We start from the raw sequence: 26310 nt of genomic DNA on the forward strand, positions 1-26310 counted from the left end.
TAAAATAATTATTTTTTGATGAAAAAAATATTTAAGATTTCAAACCATGATTCCAAACTATTAGAGATAAAATATGCAAAGTTTGCTCATCTAAATACCATGTAAGGGTGAATATATCAAAATGTCAATGAGTGCAATACATATCAACAACAAAATACATAATCGATGAGGCCCTAAATCACCTCTAGAGTTGAAAAACAATGCTACAAGTTATTGGGCCATTGGCCTACTACAAATCATTGATCAACATGATCACTCATCAAACTCATCATTGATTCACCACTACTAGAAATGGGATCATCAACAAGAGCTATATAATCATCATATAGCTCAAAGTCTTTAGACTTGGATTGCTCCACCTTATAATATGGTTGAAATTGAAAAGGTTTAACATGCCTAACCAATGATTTTGGTTTGAGTGAAGGGTTCATTTTGTCAACCTTATAATATGGTAGAAAGAGCTTCACATGCCTAACCAATTATTTTGCTTTGAGTGAAGGGTACATTTTTGTTAAGGCCATGTTAAAGGAGTTCAACAATCAATACCACCAACATCGACGAAGTTCAACAGTCAATACCACCAACATCAAGGTACATAAAAATTAAAATGCTTCATACTCTTGATCAAATGCCAATCCCATACCCTAACACATGACATAATCAAATGGAAACATTGCAATCCCCCAATTATTTAATGTAACACCCTCCCACATTTACACAAGCTAACCGGTCCACCAGGGTAAACTATGAAATTTTTTCTATTGCAGTTACTGGAAATTATTCTTCTAACTGAAAAATTAATCATGCAGTTTATTTGCTACGACAAACAATGAATAAAATCACAACTGTAATTTTCAGCATAAAAATACTGCGGAAAATAAAACACTGGAAGCAGAGAAATTTTAGCGCACAATAATTTTGACACAGTTATTTTTGGACAATTGTCCCTAGAAAAACCCAACTGGGAAAACCAGTGCAGCAGATAAGAGTTTTATTATTAATCTTCAACAACAATTCTGAGTACAATAATTTAGATGCCCATATGGCAATCTATTCTAAGGATAATACTAGCAAAAATATTGTGATAATTCTCTCACCCCATAGCTATTCTCTGGCTCTGAAATTGCCTCCCTAGCCTTTGTGCTCAGCTCCCTACGTCACCCTCTGCGTAGAGCTTACATTGGACCTTTGGAAATTTCGGCCTTCCTTCGTTGGCCTCTCCCGGGAACTGGGAATCTTCCTCCTGGAATGCTGCTTCCCTCCTCTTCCACCTGCTACTCACCCTCTGGCTCTATCTTCTCTGCTGAGTCGCTGCTACTAAGAAAATCGAACTGCTTGGGCAACTGAGTATCTGCATTGGATGATTTCTCCATCACCACATCGACTTCCTCTTATAATTCACTGTTTGCGCACCAACATCCAAGATTAAAACTTAATCAATGGCTAGGATCATCTCTGGATCGATCCGTGTGAGTTTATAGAGGATTCACACCTTATCTCAATTAATATTGATTAATTAACCATATTCCCTAAGTTTAGACTCTTAGAAAATATTTAAAAACCGGTTAATAATATAATTGAGACAGTTATAGGCGGAATTTTCAGAAACGATTTGTGGGTTTTGGAGATCTCATGTATTCTAGTATGTCCATGAAATTTCGTGGCTAGAACACATCTGATGCTACAAAAACTAACACTCCCTCTTAGAGAGGAATGTGTTATAGTGCTACTGCACATCCTGTCTCTGCATTGTCTCTTGTCACGTTGTTGATGCCTGGCCAAACTGCCCACCAACCACTGCGCAACCCTGATATACGCTGTATTTGTACTGTTGCTGACCTTGCTGAACTGTTGCTAACACTGCATCTGCATTGCAACTCCCTCCTCATCTGTTGTTGTTGTAACTGTAACATATGCAACTGAAAAGCATAAAAAATAGCTTGTCCTTGCTACTAAAATGGGTTCTCCACCATACCCATCTATTCTTTAAAATAGACGAACTTAGCTCTCCCTAGAGCTGTCGTGAGCAGATTTGCAACCTGCTCTTCTGTGGGAACATACTGTAGCTGGACTGCTCCATGTTGTACACAATCTCTGATGAAGTGACACTGAATATCGATGTGCTTCGACTGTCATGAAACACTGGATTCTCAGAGAGCTTTATGCAACTCTGATTATCACAATAGACACTGGTCGCCTCCATCCTCTGCCTGAACAAGCTTACTAGCAGCTTTCGAAGCCATATAGCTTCGCACGTAGTTGTGCTGGCTGCCATATACTCTGCTTCTGCAGAGCTCAGTGCTACTGACTTCTGCTTCCTGCTACACCAAGAAACCATCCATGATCCAACACTGAAGCAGTACCCGAAGGTACTTTTCCTGTCCACTGAACTGCCTACCCACAAAGTCTGACGTCATCCCCTCAGTATATCTCAATCCATACTTGACTGTGCCGCGAACATACCTCAAAATCCTTGCTTCTGCCTATTACCGCTCAAACTAGCAAGGAACCTAAAGGGAAAATGCTAGACCACAGGCAACAAATGGAGACTCAGCTCACTGTCACCTCAGCGAAGGCTCCCTACTATTTACGGACTTTCACCGATGGGAGGAGACCCGGTATGTTATGGAGTCACTGATGAAGGATAAATCAATTAGTGGATGTGGAGTGACCCAAATGATCCCTTTCCAGAAGAGTTTGGAAGATAGAGCTTGCATGCTTTCTAAGCAAGGTACAATGTCTTCTAGGAGAAGGATGGGAAGATTTAAGGGTTAGGTTTCGAAAATATGACTTGTGAAAGAGTATCCCAATCCTTAGAATCCTTATTGAAATTGGTATCCCAGATGGTTCTTGAAGAATTGTCTTTTCAAAGGAACAGGACCACACAGGACCCAGTGGACCTAGCTTAGGTTAGGAGGTAAGAGTTTAGCAACCAATGATGTTCTTAACCTAGACAAGGAGGGGGAAAGGATCAAAGAAAGAATATTCACTTAAAGGTGTTGAATTGATCCTATGAGGCACTAGCCTTGGGGATACTAGGGCAAAGTTTGATCTTAGAGCTAGGGCTTGGCTTTTCTCACAACTCCACCGTTGGAATGGCTTCAAAATTGGAGGAGGCCTTGAGGAGACACCAGTGCAGGAGAGGCTAGGAGATCAAACTTTTTGGAGGGCTATTTTGTTGGGAAAATGATGCCCTAGGTGACCCAACTTGGCTAGACCTAGGAAAAGGTGAAAAAGAGTTGATTTTAGGTGACCACCTCTTGGTAGATCAGTGCCTTAGTCTTGGGAGAATGAAGTCTATGATAAATATGAGTGAGGACCTTTGGTTCTTGGTCAAGGAGGCCTCAAGACTACTTCTCTAGCCTTCTAGGTCAAAGAGAAGCAATCTTGCAGCTTTTATACTTTGATGTGCAAAAGGTGATGGCTTATCATGATAAATTCGTTGATAGAATTATCCGTAGGAAATTTCATTCAAATTACATGACCCATACGTTGAGAGAAGCTATATGGAGACAAAATTCCACAACTTAAGCAGTAAATGCATGTAGCAATTAGCCCTAAAAATAACGAAAATCCCAATCGAATGTATATGACAAAGTAAAACAAGAATAACATTAAAAGCATGTACTTACATGTAATATAACATATCCAAACACCCACATTTTGACAATAAAGAAGCTCCAAGACAAGATAAACCAAATCCACACATCAAAATTCATCCATAAAATTCCAATTCATCCTCCAAGAAAAAGTGCGAAATTCTCAAGAGAGAGAAGAGATCGAATCCAAAGTGATGATGAGGAAATGAACTCATCTCATTTGTATTTATACACTAATGAGGAGTTTGACTTAGTCTCCTTGGCCTACATAAGCCCCCAAAAAAATAATGTGCTAATATTCTAACTTTTGGTGACAAGCCCACCAAACTAGCTCACAAATGAAAGAATATGCCTCTTAAGAGGTCAAATGATGAATAATACATGTTGTAGAGCCCTCTAAGAGGCCTGATGAGGTCCATGGGTGCCATAATGAAGAGTATGACCCTCAAAAGTGACGGACAAGGGGTTGGCCCTTTGTTCTCCAAACAATAAACTTGTGGTGCTCCTAATGGGTGTGGGGGCACAATAATAACCTCATGGGTCTCCAAATGAGTTGAAGATGCCTGTAGATCATTTGCAAGGGCTCTAATGATGGTGTAGGGGATGCCACATCATCCTACAAGTCCTGGGTCAGCTGCCAAGTGCATAGTACATATGTGGGGCTGGCTGGGCAAAGGTGAACCAGGTGCATCTACGTCGTCCAATGGGAGTATCTCGAGCATCTCTGACCATCCTTGGAGATCCAGGGAGTGTTGTCTACTGCTGTAGAGATCCATGGCTCTCAACACACACCTTACGTATGCCAATGTAGCTCTCTAGAGGATTAGGACCCTATATAGGGAGACCAAACCCAAGATGGAAACCATCTGCAACCCTGCATAAGATCCAATGCGTCCCGTAGTCTTTCAGTACATCAAGTCATTAGGGAAATTGAGTAAGTGAGCTTACCAACCATGGACCATAGGTTGGGATTTCATAATGGGCTTCCCTTCCATAATGGGCTTCGAGATGTGCCAATGTCTCCTAACTCTGAATGGGGTTATCCAAGTGTCTTATTAGGTGGTTTCTACTTCTGAAGGGGATAATATGTTCAAGGTACATCCTTCAAAAGGTGGTGGCATGTGACAAATAGGTGAATGAAATAGGGGATGAGAAGGGGTAGCCTAGGGCCACATGCTAGGGTACAAGGGTAGTAAAATAAAATGGAACCCACACTTGGGTTTATAATGTATAGGAGGGAGCAATCATGTACATGATGTTTCCCGACCTTGATTTTTCCACCCTTTATATGCCTTTTTCCCTTTTATGATTTTCTTTGATTAACTGCGCTGGGCTCAAGGGGTAAGAGCATGATGCATAAGATATAACAGTGAATACCCCCTTTTAAAGGTAGGGCGGTTCATTGCCCACGAGGGGTCGGGACAATCATGGGTTCCTATGTGATGATGGAGGCTCATAGAAGTTGTAGGAACCAAGGTGATGGTCATGATGATGGGGTAGAGCTCATATATTGGCTTTTTCCCATGTGCTAAATGTGTTTGCCCCAACCATCTTTTGCATTTTGTGGTATATTTTCCTGTTGAATGTGGCCAAATATGCTTTTGTCTTTCTTTTTAGCTGCATCAATCTCCGAGGCATCATTCCAGGCCCGACCCAAAGTGTGGCTAAGGGGAAGGGGTGAGCTAACTCTGTGTGGACCCTATGGAGGAATGTGGACCCAAATGGGAGAAATGATGAATGGGGTAATAATGAGTAGAAAGGGGATAATATATGCGGATAAGGGAGCGGGATCACGCAACCAAAATTAGGGTTTCCCATGAAATACCATGCCTAAAGCCAAATGGTCAGTAAAAGAGATACCACGGGACTAGAATCGAAGGTTAATATCCAAAAGGGGTCCAGGGGACAAGAGCATAAACCTAGCCCATTCTTTTTGCCGAATCCCCCCACTAATCCATGCCCAGAAGTGTCCATGATAAGCAAACTACAATACTCAATTACCAAATGACAAGGCATACCTTTAGGTTCAGGAGGCCCACCTTCAAGCATACAATGATGGCAGATGGGTGAGGGACCACCTAGCTGGCTTAGGTGGCAAAGAAATGACACAATGTGCTAGTTGGTGGCTACAGGGGGTGGTTGACTAAGGACCATCTTGGAGAAAAAATAAACAAAATTCTCCTAGGGATATCACCCGCAAAATGATGGGTAACATCTAGCTCCAACTGAGATGTGATCTTTCTCGAAGTGGATGAAGCTACTCGAACATGACGTCACGAGAACTTCAACAATCTCTTGGTTGCTGTAGACCTGTTACCTACACATATAATAGATGAAAAACATGGGCAACATGCTTTCACATCGTGTCATGATCACACTTGCTAAATGTTAGGCTGTGAAATCAACAGAAAAATAAAATATGCAAATTTTAATTTAGATGCATCTAATCTACCATTAGAAATATCATATGTGATGTTAGTTCTAATGCAAAATCAACATGCAATGCATCCTACCCTAACATGCATATGAGGAAGCTATTATTAAGTGTAATAATAAAGCCAGTGAAATCATCATATCATAAAGTCAATATAAATATGATTGCCTATATGATTACTCATGCAGCAAAACCCAAAGCGAATGCAAACCCAAACATATGCAGGATGCTGTGGGTGGGAGGTGGGAAAATATGATGCCCGCACATGGATGATTATGTGAGAAGAGATGAGAAAAGGATGTAATCTAGTCCATGAGATATTCTCTTGCAACCAAAATATAGAGATGTCAACAACCAAGCTCATAAACTTTTGATGGATGGCAATCTCTGGCATATCACTTCCATCATTTCCCTTATTATTCACGTCGTGGCTTATGGCCTTTATCGGGTTATGATTAGTAGGAAAGGGAGGCCAATGATATGGAGAAACACAAGTAGGTTGCACATGATGATTACATTGGAGAGGGGAGACTATGGAGTGATCAAAACCTTGAGGGTGCATCCAAGGAGAAAAAGTATAATCAATGAAGGGATTTTCCTTGACACTATACTCGGGAGGGGGGAAGGGCTCACAATTACTTGAGATCATATGACCAGGGGTGAGGGAATCACTTGATGAAGACTCAAGATGATGACCAATAGGAAAAAGGAAGGAAGAAGTATTGTATTGAACGGGTTTTGCCTTCACAAAATCATAGTCTAAAGGCTCAAGTGATTTGAACATAGAATCATACTCATGAGAAGTGGAAGCCTTATCAATTTCGTTAGTATTAAAGATTTGGTCTCTCCTAAAAGGAAAATTTATCACTTCCAACTACCACTCTTTATGCAAAGGAAAATGAAGATTCTCCCTCCCAAGGGTATCAATGGGTATGTCATTATAAATAGTGCCTAAAGGAAAGGGAAGACCAATCTCATCCTCATCCTCATCCTCCTTGTCGGTGTCGTAAATGGGAGCACAATCAAATTGAGGACCAACAATTTCCCATTTCTCCTTTTCAATGTGGAATTAATCTTTAATGTCATCTTTAAAGGGGCTAATGGGATAATCTCTCTCAAGGTTTTCAAAAGAGGATTTATCGGGAATAATATCCTTGAGAAAGGTAGGGTCGGTCTCAATTTCACTTTTCATAAATTCATCCTTCCCAACAATGTTTCCTAAAAATCATCATTTTCATCATATGGACACAAGGAGGACTCGTCTTCTTGCTCATTACCTAGATTCTTAATGTCTTGATGATGCTCCATGAAGGCTTCCTCTTGGATGCTTAATGCAGGGTGTACTTTAAAATATCTAAGAAAGCCATCAACGAACTCTTTAATAGATGTGATGCTCCTAGGTTCATGATCATGCAGCCATGAGTTATGACCACCGAGAGATCCCATGAACAATAACATAAGGACATATTGATGGACAAGCTTCTCTCTTGAATCATGTGAATTAAATCTTTCTACGTGGTTGATTGCGGAGAGTGGATCACCATCAGACATGGGCACCCCATGTACCATCCTTCCTGCGACATGATTAGGATGCCCAGGGATGCTAGCAATGTTCAAAGCGGGAAATTTATCAAAGAATGACAACCTATTTGAGGTATACATGGAAAATATGTAGGAGTTCCCAAGGTAAAATTAAACATGCCTAGAAAAAATGCTTGCTTCACCCTACAAGCATCGACCTTAAAGTTCAATGAAGAACTAGGGCTTGTTCTTCCAATGGAGTCGCCAATAATGATATGTCAATATGTCGTATGGGGAACAAAACACACGTTTCGTGCCCCCGACAATGGTGCCAAAATGGTACCGCTCAAACTAGCAGGGAACCTAAAGGGGATCCCTAAAGGGCAAATGCTAGACCAAGGGCAACAAATGGAGACAACCCACTGTCACCTTAGCGAACGCTCCCTACTATTTACGAACTTTCACCGATGGGAGGAAAACTGGTATGTTATGGAGTCACCGATGAAGGATAAATCAATGAGTGGATGTGGAGTGACCCAAATGATCCCTTTCTACAATGTCTTCTAGAAGAAAGAATATTTAAGGGTTAGGTTTAGGGAATATGACTTGTGAAAGAGTATCCCAATCTTGAAAAATCCTTATTAAAATTGTTTTCCCAGATGGTTCTTAAAGAATTGTCTTTTTAAAGGAATGGGACCACATGGGACCCAGTGGACCCAACCTAGGTTAGGAGGTAAGAGTTTAGCAATCAATGATGTTCTTAACCCAGACAAGGAGGGGGAAAGGATCAAACAAAGAATATTCACTTAAAGGTGTTGAATTGATCGTATGAGGCACTAGCCTTGGGGATATTAGGGCAAAGTTTGATCTCGTAGCTAGGGCTTGGCTTTTCTCGCAACTCCACCATCGGAATGGCTTCAAAATTGGAGGAGGCCTTGAGGAGACACTAGCGTAGGAGAGGCTTGGAGATTGAGCATTTTGGAGGGCTATTTTGTCGGGAAAATGATGCCCTAGATGACCCAAGTTGGCTAGACCTACGGAAAGGTGAAAAAGAGTTGATTTTAGGTGATCACCTCTTGGTAGATCAGTGCCTTAGTCTTGGGAGAATGAAGTCTATGATAAATATGAGTGAGCACCTTTGGTTCCTGGTCAAGGAGGCCTCAAGACTACTTTGCTAGCCTTCTAGGTCAAAGTGAAGCAATCTTGCAGCTTTTATACTTCGATGTCCAAAAGGTGATGGCTTATCAAGATAAATTCGTTGATAGAATTATCCCTAGGAAATTTCATTCAAATTACATGACCCATACATTGAGAGAAGCTATATAGAGACAAAATTCCACAATTTAAGCAGTAAATGCATGCAACAATTAGCTCTAAAAATAACAAAAATCCCGATCCAATGTATATGACAAAGTAAAACATGAATAACATTAAAAGCATGTACTTACATGTAATAGAACATATCCAACCATCCACATTTTGACAATAAAGAAGCTGCAAGACAAGGTAAACCAAATCCGCACATGAAAATTCATCCATAAAGCTCCAATTCATCCTCTAAGAACAAGTGCGAAATTCTCAAGAGATACGAGATCCAATCCAAAGGGATGATGAGGAAATGAACTCATCTCACTTGTATTTATACACTAATGAGGAGTTTGAATTAGTCTCCTTGCCCTACGTAAGCCCCAAAAATAAAATAATGTGCTAATATTCTAACTTTTGGTGACAAGCCCACAAATGAAAGAATATGTTTCTTAAGAGGTCAAATGATGAATAATACATGTGGTAGAGCTCTCTAAGAGGCTTGATGAGGTCCATGGGTTCCAAAATGAAGAGTAGGACCCTCAAAGCTGACAGATAAGGGGTTGGTCCCTTGTTCTCCAAACAGTAAACTTGTGGTGCTCCTAATGGGTGTGGGGGCACAATAATAACCTCATGGGTCTCCAAATGTGTCAAAGATGCTTGTAGTTTGTCTGCAAGGGCTCTGATGATGGTGTCGGGGATGCCACATCATCTTACAAGTCCTCACTTAGCTGCCAAGTGCATGGCACATCTGTGGGGCTTGTTGGGCAAAGGTGAACTAGGTGCATCTTCCTCGACCAATGGGAGTATCTCGATCATCTCTGACTATCCTCGGGGATCCATGGAGTGCTGTCTACTGTTGTGGAGGCCCATGGCTCTCAACACACACCTTACATGTGCCAATGTAGCCCTTTGGAGGATTAGGATCCCGTATAGGGAGACCAAACCCAAGATGAAAACCCTCTGCAATCCTGCATAAGATCCAATGCGTCCCCTAGCCTTCTATTTGAACAAGTCATTAGAGAAATTGAGTAAATGAGCTTACCAACCATGGACCACAGGTGGAGACTTCGTAATGGCCTGCAGTTCCATAATGGGCTTTGGGATGTGCCAATGTCTCCTAACTCCGAATGGGGTTAACCAAGTATCCTATTAGGTGGTTTCTACTTTTGAAGGGAATAATATGTTCAAGGTACATCCTTCAAAAGGTGGTGGTATGTGACAGATAGGTGAATGAAATAGGGGATGAGAAGGGGTATCCCTGAGCCACATGCTAGGCTCCAAGGGTAGCTAATAAAAGGGAAGCCCACACTTGGGTTTATAATGTATAGGAGGGAGAAATCGTGGTACATGAGGTGCCTCGACCTTGATTTTCCACCCTTTATATGCCTTCTTCCCTTTTATGATTTTCTTTGATTAATTTCGCGGAGCTCAAAGGGTAAGAGCATGATGCATTAGATATTGCAGTGAATACCCCCTTTTAAAGATAGGGCGGTTCATTGCCCACCAGGGGTTGGGACAATCATGGGTTCCTATGTGATGATGGAGGCTCATAGAACTTGTAGGAACTAGGGTGATGGCCATGATGATGGGGTAGAGCTCATGGCCATGATGATATGGTAGAGCTCATGTCTTGGCTTTTTCCCATGTGCTAAATGTGTTTGTCTCAACCATCTTTTGCATTTTGTGGTACATTTTCCTGTTGAATGTGGCCAAATATGCTTTTGTCTTTTGTTTTATCTGCATCAACCTCAGGGGCATCATTCTAGGCCTGACCCAAGGTGTTGGCAAGGGGAATGGGCGAGCTAATCCTATGTTGACCCAGTGGAGGAATGTGGACCCAGGTGTGAGAAATGATGAATATGGTAACAATGAGTGGAAAGGGGATAATATATGCGAATAAGGGAGTGGGACCACACAACCAAAATCAGGGTTTCCCATGAAATACCATCCTTAAAGCCAAATGGTCAGTAAAAGATATCGCATGGGACTAGAATCTAAGGTTAATATCAAAAAAGGGTTCAGGGGACGAGCACAGACCTAGCCCATTCTTTCCGCTGAATCTCCCCACTAATCCTTTCCTAGAAGTGTCCATGATAAGAAAACTACAATACTCAATTACCAAATGACAAGGCATACCTTTAGGTTCGGGAGGCCCACCTTCAAACATATGATCATGGCAGATGGGTGAGGGACCACATGGCTGGCTCAGGTGGCGAAGAAATGGCACAATGAGCTACTTAGTGGTTGCACGGGGCTGTTGGGTGTCGGCTGAGGACCGCCTTGGAGAAAAAAAATCTCCTAGGGATATCACCCACAAAATGCTGGGTAACATTGCCCAATGTACCCTCTTTGGCTCTACCATGAACTGACTAAGGGTATTGATTGTGAAGCAGATATCTGTTCTAGTGTTGACCAAATACACGTGAGACCCCATAAGTTGTCTATATAAGGTGGGGTCGACATCCTTGTCATCTGATGCATCTATCATTTTCCAGTTGGTGATCATGGGCGTAGACATGGGTCTGCAATTCTGCATTTTGAACCTCTTCAGAATATCTGTAGCGTATCTTCCTTGCCCAAGGAATATCTTGCCATCCTTCTGCCACACTTCAAATCCTAGGAAATAGTGCACCAACTCCAAATCCTTCATGTCAAATTCTGCTTCTAGGTTCCTCTTGCAATCCTCTATGAGGCCTGGCGATCCTGTCTAAAAAGGACCATCCACATACAAAACTAGAATGAGTGGCTCACCATCTACCATCAAATAGTAAAGGTCGGGATCTGCACCACTCTTGACGAATCCCATCTGCTGCGAGTCGCTGTTAATCCTGCCATACCATGCCCTGGAAGCTTGCATTTGTTCGTATAGAGATTTCTTCAATCTTCACACGAGTGTGCCTCTCATGAGTCTCAAAACCCTCTAGTTGTTCTATGTACACTTCTTCCTCTATCACCCCGTTCAAGAAGGTTGTCTTGACGTCCATTTGGTGAATTTGCCATCCCATCTGAGCTGCTAGAAATATAACTGACCAGATAGAAGTGTATTTGGCAACTCGGGTGAAGGTCTCCTCATAATTTGTCCCTTCTTTTTGTGCATACCTCTTTGCCATGAACCTAGCCTTGTACTTTTCCACACTATTGTCTGCCGCATATTTGATCTGATAAATCCATCTAGAACCTACAACTGATCTGTCTTCCGACCTTGTCACTACCTCCCAAATATCGTTCGTCCTGATAGAGCTATACTCTTCTACGATGACATCTACCCGCCCCTGATGCTGTGGGGCATCCTGAAAGCTGGAAGATTCAGTAACCTGAGCCACCGATGCTTGGTACCTGTCAGGATGTCTATGTTGTATTTTGCTCTTCTTAGGAGTTCCAATAAATTCCTCTGCATCTCTCAATGTTTGACGAACCTCTCTGCTGGCTCAACCACTAGTCGTGGAAGCTTATGCCCACTTCTCCTCATCCTGTCTCTGCTGCTCCATCTGTTGAGAACTCCTTGGATTTCCTGCACTTGAGGAAACACTGGTACTGGTCACAGTACTTGATCCTTGTGACTGTCCTCTTGCCTGCCCCACTGAGTGTCCCTGCTGCTGGACTAAAGGAGCTTTTGCTGACTGATTCTGATCACCTGCAGGCATCTCACGAGATCTCCTGAAAGCTCGGTCCTCCATGAACTTCATGTCTCACCTTACTACAATCTTCCTATTGCTAGGAATGTAGATTCTGTATGCCTTTGAGGTTTCGTTGTACCCAATGAAGAACCCCTTCTTTGCAGGCTGATCCAATTTGGTCCTTTTATCATCTGCAACGTGGCAATAAGAAATGCTGCCAAAAATTATGAAGTGGCCTACTTCTGGCTTCTTCCCTGTGAAGACTCCTTCTCGCATTTTCTTCCCCAATGCTCTATGAGGAGTTCTGTTCTGAATGTACACTGTTTTGCCCATAGAAATATGGGTAGAACCTAGTCATATAACATAGCCTTTGCAACTCCAACAATGGTTCTATTTTTCTGCTCTGTGAAACCATTTTGTTGTGGATTATATGGAGCTGTCCATTCTCTCTTGATGCCTTCCTTCATACAAAAATCTATGAAGTCCTTACCAATATATTCTCCACCATTATCTGAGTGAAGCACCTTGATCTTCTTCCCTGTTGCATTCTCTACGAGAGCTTTAAACTCCCTGAAACGATCGAAGACCTCATCCTTGGTCTTCAAGAAGTAGATCCAGGTTTTCCTAGAATGGTCATCAATAAAGGTGACGAAATATTCGACAGCGCTGAGAGCTCTAGTGGACATCGGGTCGCAAATATCTGAATGTATGAGTCCTAACACACCATCAGCTCTGCTATCACTTCTTGGAAATGATGCCTAGCATACTTCCCAAGTATGCATCCTTTGCACACATCATTGTGTTCTGTGCGTAGTTTTGGAACCCCTGTTACCATTTCCTTGAGCATCCTGTGTGCTCCATGGTGTAGATGTCCCATTCTCTTGTGCCATAACTCATTCAACTCCTTCCCCCTGCTACTATCACTTCCTATTAGTGCCATTGGAGAATCGATTTGTAACCGGTACAATCTGTTACTTCGAACTCCAATTTGTCTTACCTTTTTCCAGCTCGGGTGTTTGACGTCCACTTTCTTCCCTACGAAGTGAATATCATACCCCTTATCCTGTAACTGGGATACTGAAGTCAAGTTCATACCCAATCCTGGCATACGCAATACATCTCTAGCACTAGTGCTTGCTCTTGACTCCCTTTGAAAATCTATGGTGCCTCTCCCTATTGGAGTACATTTCGTTCTGTTTCCCATAGGAATCTGGAAGTCCATCTACTCCTCTTTGTAGCTAGATAAATATTCTCTAACCCCTGTCATGTGAGTTGATGCTCCACTGTCTATATACCACTCCCTGTGAAGCTGATCCTGCTAAGTAAGAAAATTCGTCCTCCAATCTGGAAGACAAATCTGAAGTTTCCTGAATGTTATTTCTGACCATGGCTATATTGAAGAATTTAGTGTGCTATTCTTCCTTTCTACCCTGACGCTGGCTCTGCTCTAGCGAACTGCTGCAAAAACCCTCTGTGTCCAGCGAGAGATCTGCTCAACAAGAAAATCTGAGCTTCTCCCTCTGCCTCTGGAATTACTTGTTCTGGAATCAAATTTTTCTACCCCTCTAAGAAAATTCGGTCTTCCTCAAGCAATTCGGCCTCCTGGCAAAAGACTGTGCTGCCCCTTGGGAATTTCGACCAACTGCGTACATTGAGCATCGAAATTCTTTCTTTTCACTTCTAAACTCTCCCACTGATCAATTAAGCTCTGATACATGTGAAATTTTATCTATTGTAGCTACTAGAAATTATTCTTCTAACTGAGAAATTAATTATGTAGTTTATTTGTTATGACAAATGACGAATAAAATCACAACTGCAATTTTCACCATAAAAATATCGCGAAAAATAAAACACTGGAAGCAAAGAAATTCTGTTGATTTTGGGTAGCATTAGTTGTGCTCTAGCTCCGAAATTTTGTGGAGGAGCTGGAAAACAAGATCTCCAGAACCCAGAAATTGTTTTGAGAAATTCCACCCGGATGATGAGTTATTAAAATAATTAATATTTTTAATGGGTTCCTAAGTCTAAACTTAGGAAAAAATATTAATGTGTATTAATAAGAATATGGGTGAGAAACATCGAAGTGATGAGGATCAAGCCTGTTTTAATCTTAGCTGTTGATTAGAGATTAGATCACGACCGTTGATTCATCAACATGAAAAGTATAAGAGGAGTCTTGAGGGTCAGTTGGAGAGACACCAAGAGATCAAAGAGTTCGATTTTTCTGGGGCGTGGTTTGCTGAGAAAATCGAGCTAGTGGTTTGAGTTGCAGTGAGATAGGGGCAGTTCGGCAAAGGGACATCAATCCAAGGCCGAGAATACATAGTAGAGAAGCAGAGCAACAACAGGAGAGACAACGTAGCTCCAGAGAGGGTGGCACAGAAGCTAAAGGGGCTGACGCAGCCCCTTAGAGGCAACACTGGGGTTTTTTGTGGGACAGAGAGAGCGCAGTTTAGCATATCGACATCTGAGCAAGGGAGGCTCACTAGGAAGGTGGTGCAACTCCTAGAGAAGGTGACGTAGTTCCAGCGCCGAGCTTGGAGCAACCATCGCTGCCTAGCACTGGGAACAACAATGGTCATCTATGGGGTTTGATCATCCAATTGCTGAATTGCCAAAATCTCTGTCTCTGGATAGAGTTACTTCTGCCAAGGTTATTCTCTCATGGGTGAACTGGATTTGACACTCTAGTTCTATTTAGAAATCTACTTAATAATACAAACCCTCTATATGCTGCACCGGTTTTCTCAAATTGGGTTTTTCTGGGGACGATTGTCCAAAATTAACGGTGTCCCTTGTGTGATTGTCTCAGTTTATTTCATTTCATGATCTATATGTATGTGTAGGCTGCAATAGTGTTTTCATCGTTGTTTAAGTAATTAAATAACTTGTTAAATGTAAAGAACAAGTAGGAGATGATAAACTAGTGATTGCAATAGGATTTTTGATGTGTAGATTTAGAAATTCTCACATGGTATCAGAGCATTGCAGATCATAAGAGACTGAAGACAACGACCGAGAAATCCGGAGAATTCGCTGCAGAGGAGCAGCGGTCCCAAGTGACCGTGCTGTTTCAGAGGTAGAGGAGCAGCTGCAGGAGTGACACAAAGCCAGAGGAGTGATGCAGAGGTTCATGCAGTGCCTGCATCAACATTTTGAGCCTGCAGAGGGTGACGCAGAGCTAGAGAGGAGCCCACGCAGTGACTGTGTCAGCGCTTTGGGCCAGCACAGAGCCTGAGAGGTTCAAATTAGTCAGTTGCCGGGGCTGAGGAAGCAGAGCAGATTCGATTTAAGGTGCTGGTGGGACGCTGTTTCTGTTGGTGCAGAACAATGTCGGTGGAGACAAAGATGAGGTAGAGGGAATCACTGCCTTGTCAGATTTCTAGCCAAAGAAATCTAGATCCGGGTTGTAGTAGCTAAGGAGGATTGGAGAGGAAGTGATTCGACAGTTGGTAGGAGGATTTTCATGAAGGAAATATAGACTTAGAGGGAGTCTAGAGGAGCTTGTTCCTTAGAGGGTTTCTTGCTCCAAAGAAATCCAGATCCAAGTCCTTGCTAGATCGATAGCAGGAGAGGGAGAGGAGAACCAGTGCTAGCCACCGCAACTATCTCACCGACACTCCTCGGTAGCATTTGACACTAGTCCATCCTGCTACTTCTGATTTGGGCTCACGTAGCAAGGAAATGATCCTAGAGGTGGACTCCTCAAGGATCTTGCCCATCTGTAGCTCTTTTGAACTACAACTCCAAATCAGCCCACCTCCCTCCTAGATGTATCTCGGCTGTCATGGCGAACTCCTCCTCTTTGATGTTCGTGGGCGCAGCCTTTGTATCATGCTTCTCATTCTTGTCCTTCTTCTTGAGAGGACACTGAGTAGCGTAGTGACCCATCTCACCACCCTTGAAACACTTGATCTTCGAGACGTCCTCCTTACGTCTCTGCTGCTCCTGCTATCCCTTCGATGCAAGGGTTGCATTATCCTCCTCCTCCTTGGGCTTCGACCCATTGTTGTTGCTGCTTTTGTCAGGTTTGACCTTGACTAAGTCTCTCCTCAGTTCCTCTTAGTGAGGTACTACATGGTCCTTGACCTCGTCAAGGATGATGCTCTTGGCCCTTGCCATTGCATCCTCGTACTTATCATTATCAGCTGGGTCAACTGGGACCGCTATTGTCCTCAAGGCGAAGTGCTTGAGACGGTTCCTATATAGAATAGATAAGATTCTGGCCTTCTAGACTACGAAGTTTGAGGCTCCGTCCAGTCTGTCCTGGTCTCTTACCTCGTTCACTGCCATCTCGCTGCTCCTCTACTTCCCTTCTGGAAGTTCTCGGTGTGACTCCCTCTGAGCCTCGATTTCCCTCCTGGAAACCCTTCTGCCAATGTTGAGATACCCCCACAACGATTGTTAGTGCAGCTGCACCACTGATTCAGATTTCTTGGCTAGAAATCCTCAGTAGCAACTCCATCCTCCTTGGTCTTGTACCCCACCAACTTCATTCTGCAACTTACCCACAACCTCCTAAGCGCTAGCAAACTGAAGGTTAGAGCTTCTAGGCTCTGCGCAATCCCGGCACCAGTGAAATCTACACCTCCTGGCCATGGGCGTCATTCCTTCCTGACTGAGAAAGATGACTGGGCACTGCGTAGGTCGAGTCTGCTCCCCTATGCCACTGCGTTGATCCTCTTCCCGGCTCAAACTTGATGACGCAGGCACTGCGTTACCCCTTCCTTGCTACTTCTCTGCTAGGAACAACTTCTGTCACTTGGGACTGTTGTTTTCTGCTGCTTCTGCTCTGCTCGGTTGATGTCCTCAGTTCTCCTATGATCTGCAACCACGCTCCGATACCATGTTGGAATTTCTAAGTCTAACTGTTAGAAACCCTTCATGTACTTTTTTGATTTATTTCTGCCTACTTGTTCTGATTAATTAACAAGTTATTTACCATATAAATACTGAAAATAAATACAAATACATGCTCAAAACGTTACAGATCATCAACTGAAGGAAACAAAACAAGCACACGAGTGACACCGTTGCTTTTGGACCAATGTCCCCGGAAAAACCCAATGCGGGAAAGCCGGTGCAGCTATCTGAGGGTTTTAATTATTAAGCAATTTCATAATACAATTTGGGTGCCAAAACTGGCTCACCCAACAGAGAATAATCTCGGCAGTAGTACCTCTCAGTCGGAGATAGATGTTCTGGTTGAAAGCCCAGATAAACACTCTGATAGCTCCCAGCTCCAATCTGCCACACGAAAACCCCAACATCAGCCTCTGGGGATTGCGTCAGCGCTTTCTGGTCCAACGTCTGCCCAATGTCACCCTAGCTCGCCCTACGTCAGCCTCTGGAGGCACTGCGTCAGCCCTTAGAGCCTTTGCGTCACCCACGCTGGCTCTCTGAGGCACTGCGCAGCGCTTGGCTGCCTTTGCATGAGCCTTGGTTGGCTCTGCGTCCCTCTCTCTCGTCTTTTGCGCTGATCCTCCTGGTACTATCTCTGTCTCTCTGCTTCTGTGTTCGTTGCCCCTCAACTGCAACTTTGATCACTCTTTCGACTTTCTCACCCCAGAAAATTGAAATCTCGATCAACTCCAAGTGACCTTCAAGCCGCATCTTATACTTTTCTCGTTGACAATTCAACGGCCAAGATTAAGTCCCTAATCAACGGCTAAGATTAGATTTAGCTTGATCCATGACTTTTGGACCATTCTAACTCAGTTTATATTAGTTCACATTATGTTGGGTCCCTATAATATTAGTGATTACCCCATTACTATTGTAGTTGTACCTCTTATTAATATTGTTGTGCCCCTATTGTCCCCATATTGTTATTACTGTGCCCCATAGAATCCCTCTATTGTTATTTTTGTGGCTTTATATTATTATTGTTAGGTCGGTTGGGTTACATTGTGACTCCTTAGACTCCTATATAAAGAAAGGAGGTTTTGTCGTTTGAATCATAGAATTGTTCATTTATGTAATGTCAAGGAGGTTGCCCCCTCAAAGAGGCTGAATTTTAAGGCGTTGATCTATCTTTTCTATCTTTTTCTTGAGCTGGTTTCATAACATTTGGTATCAGAGCTTTGGATTCTAGGGTCTCGCTGCTCCAAACAAGTCATCGTGGCATTTTCGTTGTAACTTTTTTCTGTGACGTTTCAGAAGCTAAAAAAAAACTCATTTGAGAAGACATCGCGCTGAATCTTGGGTCCGAATTTCAGAGCTTTTCGTGCTATATTTGCGGAGATATGATCTGAGGAAGTTGGCCTTTTTGTAGACTCCTGAATTACATTCCAAACAGGTGACCTGGGGAAAATCTTCATAACTTTCTCTCTGAGCATCAGATTGAAATTTCATAAAAAGGTACAGAAAGAGGACACACTGTAGTTTCTTCTATATATTTTTTAGAGCCAAAGGTCGAAACAGTGACTCGTGGCATGTCATACAAGTTCGCTCTACTGAACTAGTCTATAATTAGGTCACTGTGGGAGATTTGGCATAACTCTTCATTGGAGAATCCAATTGGGGTCAGACCGGTGGCATTGGAAAGAGGACACAGAAGGCTACTGCAGGTCGCAATTTCAGAACTGGATGATCCGAAATTACAGAACATCAGAGGCAATATCGAGCTCCTACAAAGTGAAAAAAGGTGTGTAGATTTTTTAAATTTTTTCTTAAGCTTGGTTTGAAAAATTATTTTGAAGGAATTCAAAGGGCATAGTAGAGCATTAGTATCAGTAACTGATGCCCCGAGGAAAGAAAATGCAAACCCCTAGTAAGCAATCTGAAATCTCTAGCATGACTCATGAAGAAGAGGAAGAAATGCTACATGATATATCAAAATTACAAGACCAAGTGCAACAAATTTCACTCTCACAAAAGTTAATAGAAGCTAAGATAAATGGCGTGGAATTTAAGATAAAGGGTGTGGAAGCCAAGATTGACGATTTGAAGATAGATTTGAAGGCAGATTTGTCAAATTTTCTACAAGAAATACTTACTAATGATGAAAGGGGAGTAAAGGAAAATAATGATGCAAACAAAGGAAATGTTAATCATGATTTCATAGACTCTAATGTTGGATCGAAGACGCACCATATTCCAAAAATCGATATGAGGAAGTTTGATGGCAAGGATCCCGAAACATGGATATTATAGATGGAGCAATTTTTCGATCTCAATAATGTGCAAAACATACAAAAGGTACGTATTGCAACTTTCCAAATGGCTTTGCTCTCGTAAACAATTTATCACTTGGGCAATTTTTACGGAAAAATTGATAGCACATTATGAAGAGACAAAAAGCAACACTTTTTTTAGCCAATTGATAAGTGTCAAACAAAAGGGTTCAATAATGGAGCACATTGAGTAGTTCCAAAAATTGAACATAAGGGTAAAAAATATTCCAGAGGAGCATAGGATTGATGTGTTCATAGGGTCTTTAAAGGATAATATCCAACATGATGTTCGCCTTTGGGAACCTAATTCATTAGAGAAGGCATTCAGGTTAGTAAGAAAAATGGAAAGCAAAATTATGGCAACCAGGAAGCATACCACTCACAACTATAAAGACGGAAGTGTTGTTGCCGCTAGTCTTCCACAACCTATAAGGTTGACACCACAACAATTGGAAGAAAAAAGAGAAAAAGGGCTTTGTTACAGTTGTGATAGCAAATACACTAAAGGTCATAAGTGTGCTGAGAAGAAATTATTCTACATAGATTGTGAAGAGGAAGAAGAAAAGGAGCAAGAAAGGTCAAAAGGAGAGGATATACTCCAGGAACAAAGCCTAGATGAGGAACAAATGAATCCGACCATATCTTGTAATGCATTGGCGGGAATTACCACTCCTCAAACCATTAATATAGAAGGACAAATCAAGAAGAAAAAGGTAATAGTGTTGATTGATTCAGGAAGTACCCACAATTTTATTCATTGTAAGGTAGCAAAAGAATTGAATTTTTTCTTATATCTAGCACCAGAGTGTCAAGTGATGGTTGCAATTGGAGGAACAATAAATTGCTCTGGAAAGTGCCATGATATCAAGCTATCCATGGGAGAATATGTATTGACTAGCTCAATGCTTTCCATTCCAATGGGAGGTGCTAATGTTGTATTAGGAGTCCAATGGCTACAATCCTTGGGTACAATAGCTTTTAATTTTCAAGAACTTTTCATGAATTTTTTGTGGAAGGAAAGGAAGTTGAATTAAGGGGTATTGTAGGGAAACCAGGAAAGATAATCAACTCTAACGGTATGACAAAACTTCTAAAAAAGGAACGAAAATGTGTAATTGCACAATTATGTTCCCTAGATGTTTCCACATTGGAATCATCTATTTCTCCAGATCTCCAAAAAGTCTTGGACAATCATTCCAAGGTATTTGAGACTCCTAAAGGTCTCCCACCTATTCGTGATCATGATCATGCTATTCATCTGATTCCAGGAAGTGTTCCTCCAAACATCAGGCCGTACAGATATCCCTATGCCCAAAAGAGTGAAATTGAACGTATGGTTGCAGAAATGCTAGAGGATGGTATAATTCAACTGAGTCAAAGTTCTTTCTCTACTCTAGCAGTATTGGTGCACAAGAAGGATGGATCATGGCACGTGTCCAGATTATAGGGAGCTCAACAAGCTCATTGTTAGAGATAAGTTTCCCATTCCTGTCATTGATGAATTACTGGATGAGTTGCATGGATCAATTTACTTCACCAAGTTGGATCTTCGTTCAGGATATCATCAAATCAAAATGAAGACTGAAGACATTCCGAAAACAACATTTAGAACTCATGAGGGTCATTATGAATTTTTGGTCATGCTTTTTTGCCTTACCAATGCACCCTCAACATTTCAAGGTTTGATGAATTCAATTTTCAAACCATTCCTTAGAAAATTTGTGTTAGTATTTTTTGATGATATACTAATCTACAACAAGTCTTGGAAGGATCATGTTGAACATGTTGACAGGGTGCTACAACTATTGGAGGAGAAACAATTATATGCAAAAAGATCCAAATGTTTCTTTGGAGTACAAGAGGTGGAATATCTGGGTCATATTGTATCTCATGAAGGAGTTAAGGTAGACCCTAGCAAAATTAAAGCCATTAAGGAATGGAAAATCCCCACATCCATAAAGCATCTGCGAGGATTTCTCGGGTTGACAGGGTATTATCGCAAGTTCGTTAAGAATTATGGGAGAATAGCAGCACCTCTAACAACACTATTGAATAAAGATGCATTTTCATGGACTCCAGAAGCAACAAAGGCCTTCAAACATCTTAAAGAGGCAATGTGCCAAGCACCTGTCTTAGCTACACGGACTTCACAAAAACCTTTATTGTGGAATGTGATGCTTCAGGAAATGAAATTGGTGTTGTTTTAATGCAAGATGAAAGACCCATTGCTTTTGAAAGTCGTCCAATCAAGGGAAAGTTTTTACATAAAGCTATTTATGAGAAGGAAATGTTGGCAGTACTCCATGCACTTAAGAAATGACGACCCTACTTAATGGGAAGACACTTCAAGGTAAAAACGGATCATGATAGCCTTAAATACTTTTTAAAACAAAGATTATCCTCTGAAGAGCAACAAAAGTGGGTCACAAAGATGTTGGGTTATGACTTTGAAATGATCTACAAAAAAGGGAAGCAAAATGTGGTGGCAGATGCACTCTCAAGAAAGGATGAGGATGTGGAAGCATTGTTGTGCGCCATTTCTATTATCCAACCAGATTGGATAAACGAAGCAAGGGAGGAATGGAAGACTGATGAAGAAGTGTGGGCACTTATTCGAAAGTTACAACAAGATTCCAGTACGTTGGATACATTTAGCTGGCAAATGATTCGTTATGGTACAAAGATCGCTTATACCTCTGTAAGAATTCCCAGCTAAAACAAAAGATTCTTATGGAATTGCACACTTCTCCCTTAGGAGGGCACTCGGGATTTCTAAAAACTTACCACAGGGTTAAGAAGGAATTTTTTTGGGAGGTTTCAATGGATTTTATCACAGGTTTACCCAAGTCTGAGGGAAAGAGTGTCATCATGGTGGTAGTTGACAGACTTACCAAGTATGCACACTTTTGTGCATTATCACATCCATTTAAATCCAGTATAGTTTCTACTGCATTTATGGAAACAATTCAAAAGCTACATGGAAACCCAAAGATTATTGTAAGTGACAGAGATCCCATTTTCACTGGAAATTTTTGGACAGAATTATTTTCTTGTCTTGGTACTCAGTTAGCTCATAGCTCATCTTATCATCCTCAATCTGATGGGCAAACTAAGATAGTAAACAAATGTTTGGAGGGATATCTTCATTGGTTTGTATCTGATAAACAGACACAATGGGTCAAATGGTTGCCTCTAGCTAAATGGTGGTATAACACTTCCTTCCATACAGCAACAAAAATGACCCCATTTATGACACTTTATGGGTATTGGCCACCATCCATCACATCATATTTAAGAGAAAATTCTAAGGTTCAAGCAGTGGAACATCACATCGAACATCAACAAGAAGTCCTCCAACTCTTAAAGGATAACCTCGTGTTGGCACAGAATAGAATGAAACAACAGGCAGATCAACATCGCAGCGAAAGAAGTTTTGATGTAGGTGATTGGGTATTCCTACGGCTACAACCATATAAGCAAATGTCCCTCAAGCAAGCTAAGAAGGATAATAAATTATCACCAAAGTATTATGGTCCGTACAAGGTGTTGCAAAAGATTGGTACTATGGCATACAAATTGGAGCTTCCTGCAGCTTCTCAATTGCACCCAGTTTTCCATGTTTCATGTTTAAAGAAGGTTATAGGCGATAAGCTCCCAATTCAAACAATATTGCTAGAACTTGACGAGGAAGGAAAAATTATATTGGAACTAGAAGCAATCACAGAAACAAGAACTCGACAGCTATGAAATCGATCAATTTCAGAGTATCTTATCAAGTGGAAGAACTTATCTGCTGAAGATTCCACATGGGAGGATGAGAATTTTATACAGAAGCATCCAGAACTACTCAAGCGTTGAAGACAACACTTTTTTGAAGGAGAGGGGCATGTCGGGTCCCTATAATACTAGTGATTACCCCATTACTATTGTAGTTGTACCCCTTATTAATATTGTTGTGCTGCTATTGTCCCCATATTGTTATTACTGTGCCCCATAGAATCCCTCTATTGTTATTTTTGTGGCTTTATATTATTATTGTTAGGTCGGTTGGGTTACATTGTGACTCCTTAGACTCCTATATATAGAAAGGAGGTTTTGTCATTTGAATCATCCAAGAATTGTTCATTTATGTAATGTCAAGGAGGTTGCCCCCTCGAAGAGGCTGAATTTTAAGGCGTTGATCTATCTTTTCTATCTTTTTCTTGAGCTAGTTTCATAACACATTAATATTTTATTTTCCCTAAGTTTAGACTTAGGGACTTCATTAAAATTATTAATTATTTTAATATCTCCCAAACTGGTTAGATTCTGCGCAAACCATTTCTTTGTATTGGAGATCTCATGTGCTTTAGCCTCTCCACCAATTTTCGTGGCTAGAGCACATCCGACACTACCCCAAATCAACAAACACAACTCATATGGATCCATAATTCTAGGCATTTTACTTGACTGAATCTTGACCTAAACTTCAGATCTCTATGGCCCTCAAACTAGCGTTACATCTTCCAATTACCTTAATCTCGAGTGTACATATATGAACCCATTGCGAGCTAGGTTTTGGCCTTTAACTAGTGCATCATACTCCAATCCTAAACTCTTTAGGAAAAATTCTATCCACCCATACCAAGTCATTAACTTAAGGTCACAAATTTGCCTCCATAAGAGACTCGACACAACTCAGATGGATCCATAATTCTGGGCATTTTACTTGTCTGAATCTTGATCTAAACTTCAGATCTCTGTGGCCCTCAAACTAGGGTTACCTCAGTCAATATCAAGCTTATGGCTACTTCTATTATGGCCCAAAATTCTTGTGGAAGACCTCTTTTGTTTTTGTTGGTCTTATCGCCGACCTCATGACCTAGTTTCCATCACAAGACAAGGCCTCGGTGCTCTCCGCTATTTCAAAATTTGATATGGCCTTCACATAGAGACACCACTAAAATCACGTGTCCAAAATCTCACAAGCAACCTCACATGAGCTCAATTTGCTAGAACTTGAACATAGAACCCAACCTTTTGCCATTCTTCCTCCTAGCTCGAACTCCTTGAGGTCTACGGCCTTCTTGTGAACGCTTCCATGATGATCTTGCTCTTGATGGATGATGAACTTGACCTCCCTTGTAGACCTACTCGGCCTTCATACTCGGCCCCTTGTAGGACTACATCTCTCTACAAGTCTTCACTATCAAATGATATCCCTCTCACTTAATTGCTAGGCTTGATCCTTAGGCCTCCTTAAATAGATTTTCCTTGGGCCTCTTAGGAACCCTCCAGACTTAGGGTTTTGGTCCTCTAGACCTTAGAAAACAAAAATAATTTCTTGTTAGATTTTAAACCCCCTCTTGGGTCTAAAACCCCTCTGCTTGGGTTCTTCGCCCACAAACCCTTTCGTGAAGTAACTCCCAAGCTACACAATTCGACACCATGAACCTAGCGTTGTACTTCTCCACACTACCATCTGTAGTGTGTTTGATCTTGTAGATCCAACGTGAACCAACCACTACCTTGTTCAACATTTTCACATTACATTTACCCCATAACATCCTATCATCAGTAGCAATTATGTAGAGAGAACATCAACAATGTAGCAGAACATAAAGGAACAGTAAAAGAAAAACATACACAATAGGGATACCAGGATTTATATCAGAGACCAAGGCAAAACCCCACAAGGGTGAAAGCCCAACCAAATTCTTCTTCTTAAATATTCATCAAATATTCAGCTGAGATACAAAGTACAATAAGTATGAGACACATCTTTCAACATCCACTACATTAGGCCTCCTAGGCCAATCCAGGATCATACAAGATCCTCTTGAGATGGCAACGAAAAAGTATATTAAAGAGGCTTACACAGGTCTCCATATCACTGTCACAAGTAGCACATGTATCTCCCAAGTATTCTTGATATCATTGTCATAAGGACACTGCCACACACCATAGTCATAAGAGCACAACATATATCACTGTCACAGTCATACTGCATACATCATTGTCACTGTCATAGAGTACTTCACTGTCACTGTCATAGAGGTTTTGCCATGCAGGGATACTGCCTCACAACTTAGTCATAAGGACATTGCCATTAGAACATTGCCACACATCTCTGTCATAAATACACTGCCACACATCTCTGTCATAAATACATTTCCACACCTCTGTCATAAATAGAGATACCAGGATTTACATCAGAGACCAGGGCAAAACCCCACAAGGGGGAAAACCCAACCAAATTCTTCTTCTTAAATATTCATCGAATATTCAGCTCAGATACAAAGTACAATAAGTATGAGACACATCTTTCAACATCCACTACATTAGGCCTCCTAGGCCAATCCAGGATCATACAAGATCCTCTTGAGATGGAAACAAATAAGTATATTAAAGAGGCATACACAGGTCTCCATATCACTGTCACAAGTAGCACATGTATCTTCCAAGTATGCCTGATATCATTGTCATAAGGACACTGCCACACACCATAGTCATAAGAGCACAACGTATATCACTGTCACAGTCATACTGCATACATCATTGTCAATGTCATAGAGGTTTTGCCATGCAGGGATACTGCCTTACAACTTAGTCACAAGGACATTGCCATTAGAACACTGCCTCACATCTTAGTCACAAGGACATTGCCATTAGAA

The 26310-nt window shown here is 41.5% G+C and overlaps 1 protein-coding gene across 1 annotated transcript in view; it reads left to right on the forward strand.

The window, feature by feature from the left end:
• LOC149148681 (uncharacterized) overlaps positions 1–26310 on the forward strand; it is a 238200-nt gene that overhangs the window by 170277 nt on the left and 41613 nt on the right. The window lies entirely within an intron of this gene.

Source organism: Pinus tabuliformis, chromosome 9, assembly GCF_031772625.1.
Source record: "Pinus tabuliformis cultivar Carrire ecotype Pingquan chromosome 9, CPIR1, whole genome shotgun sequence".
Classification (NCBI taxonomy): domain Eukaryota; kingdom Viridiplantae; phylum Streptophyta; class Pinopsida; order Pinales; family Pinaceae; genus Pinus; species Pinus tabuliformis.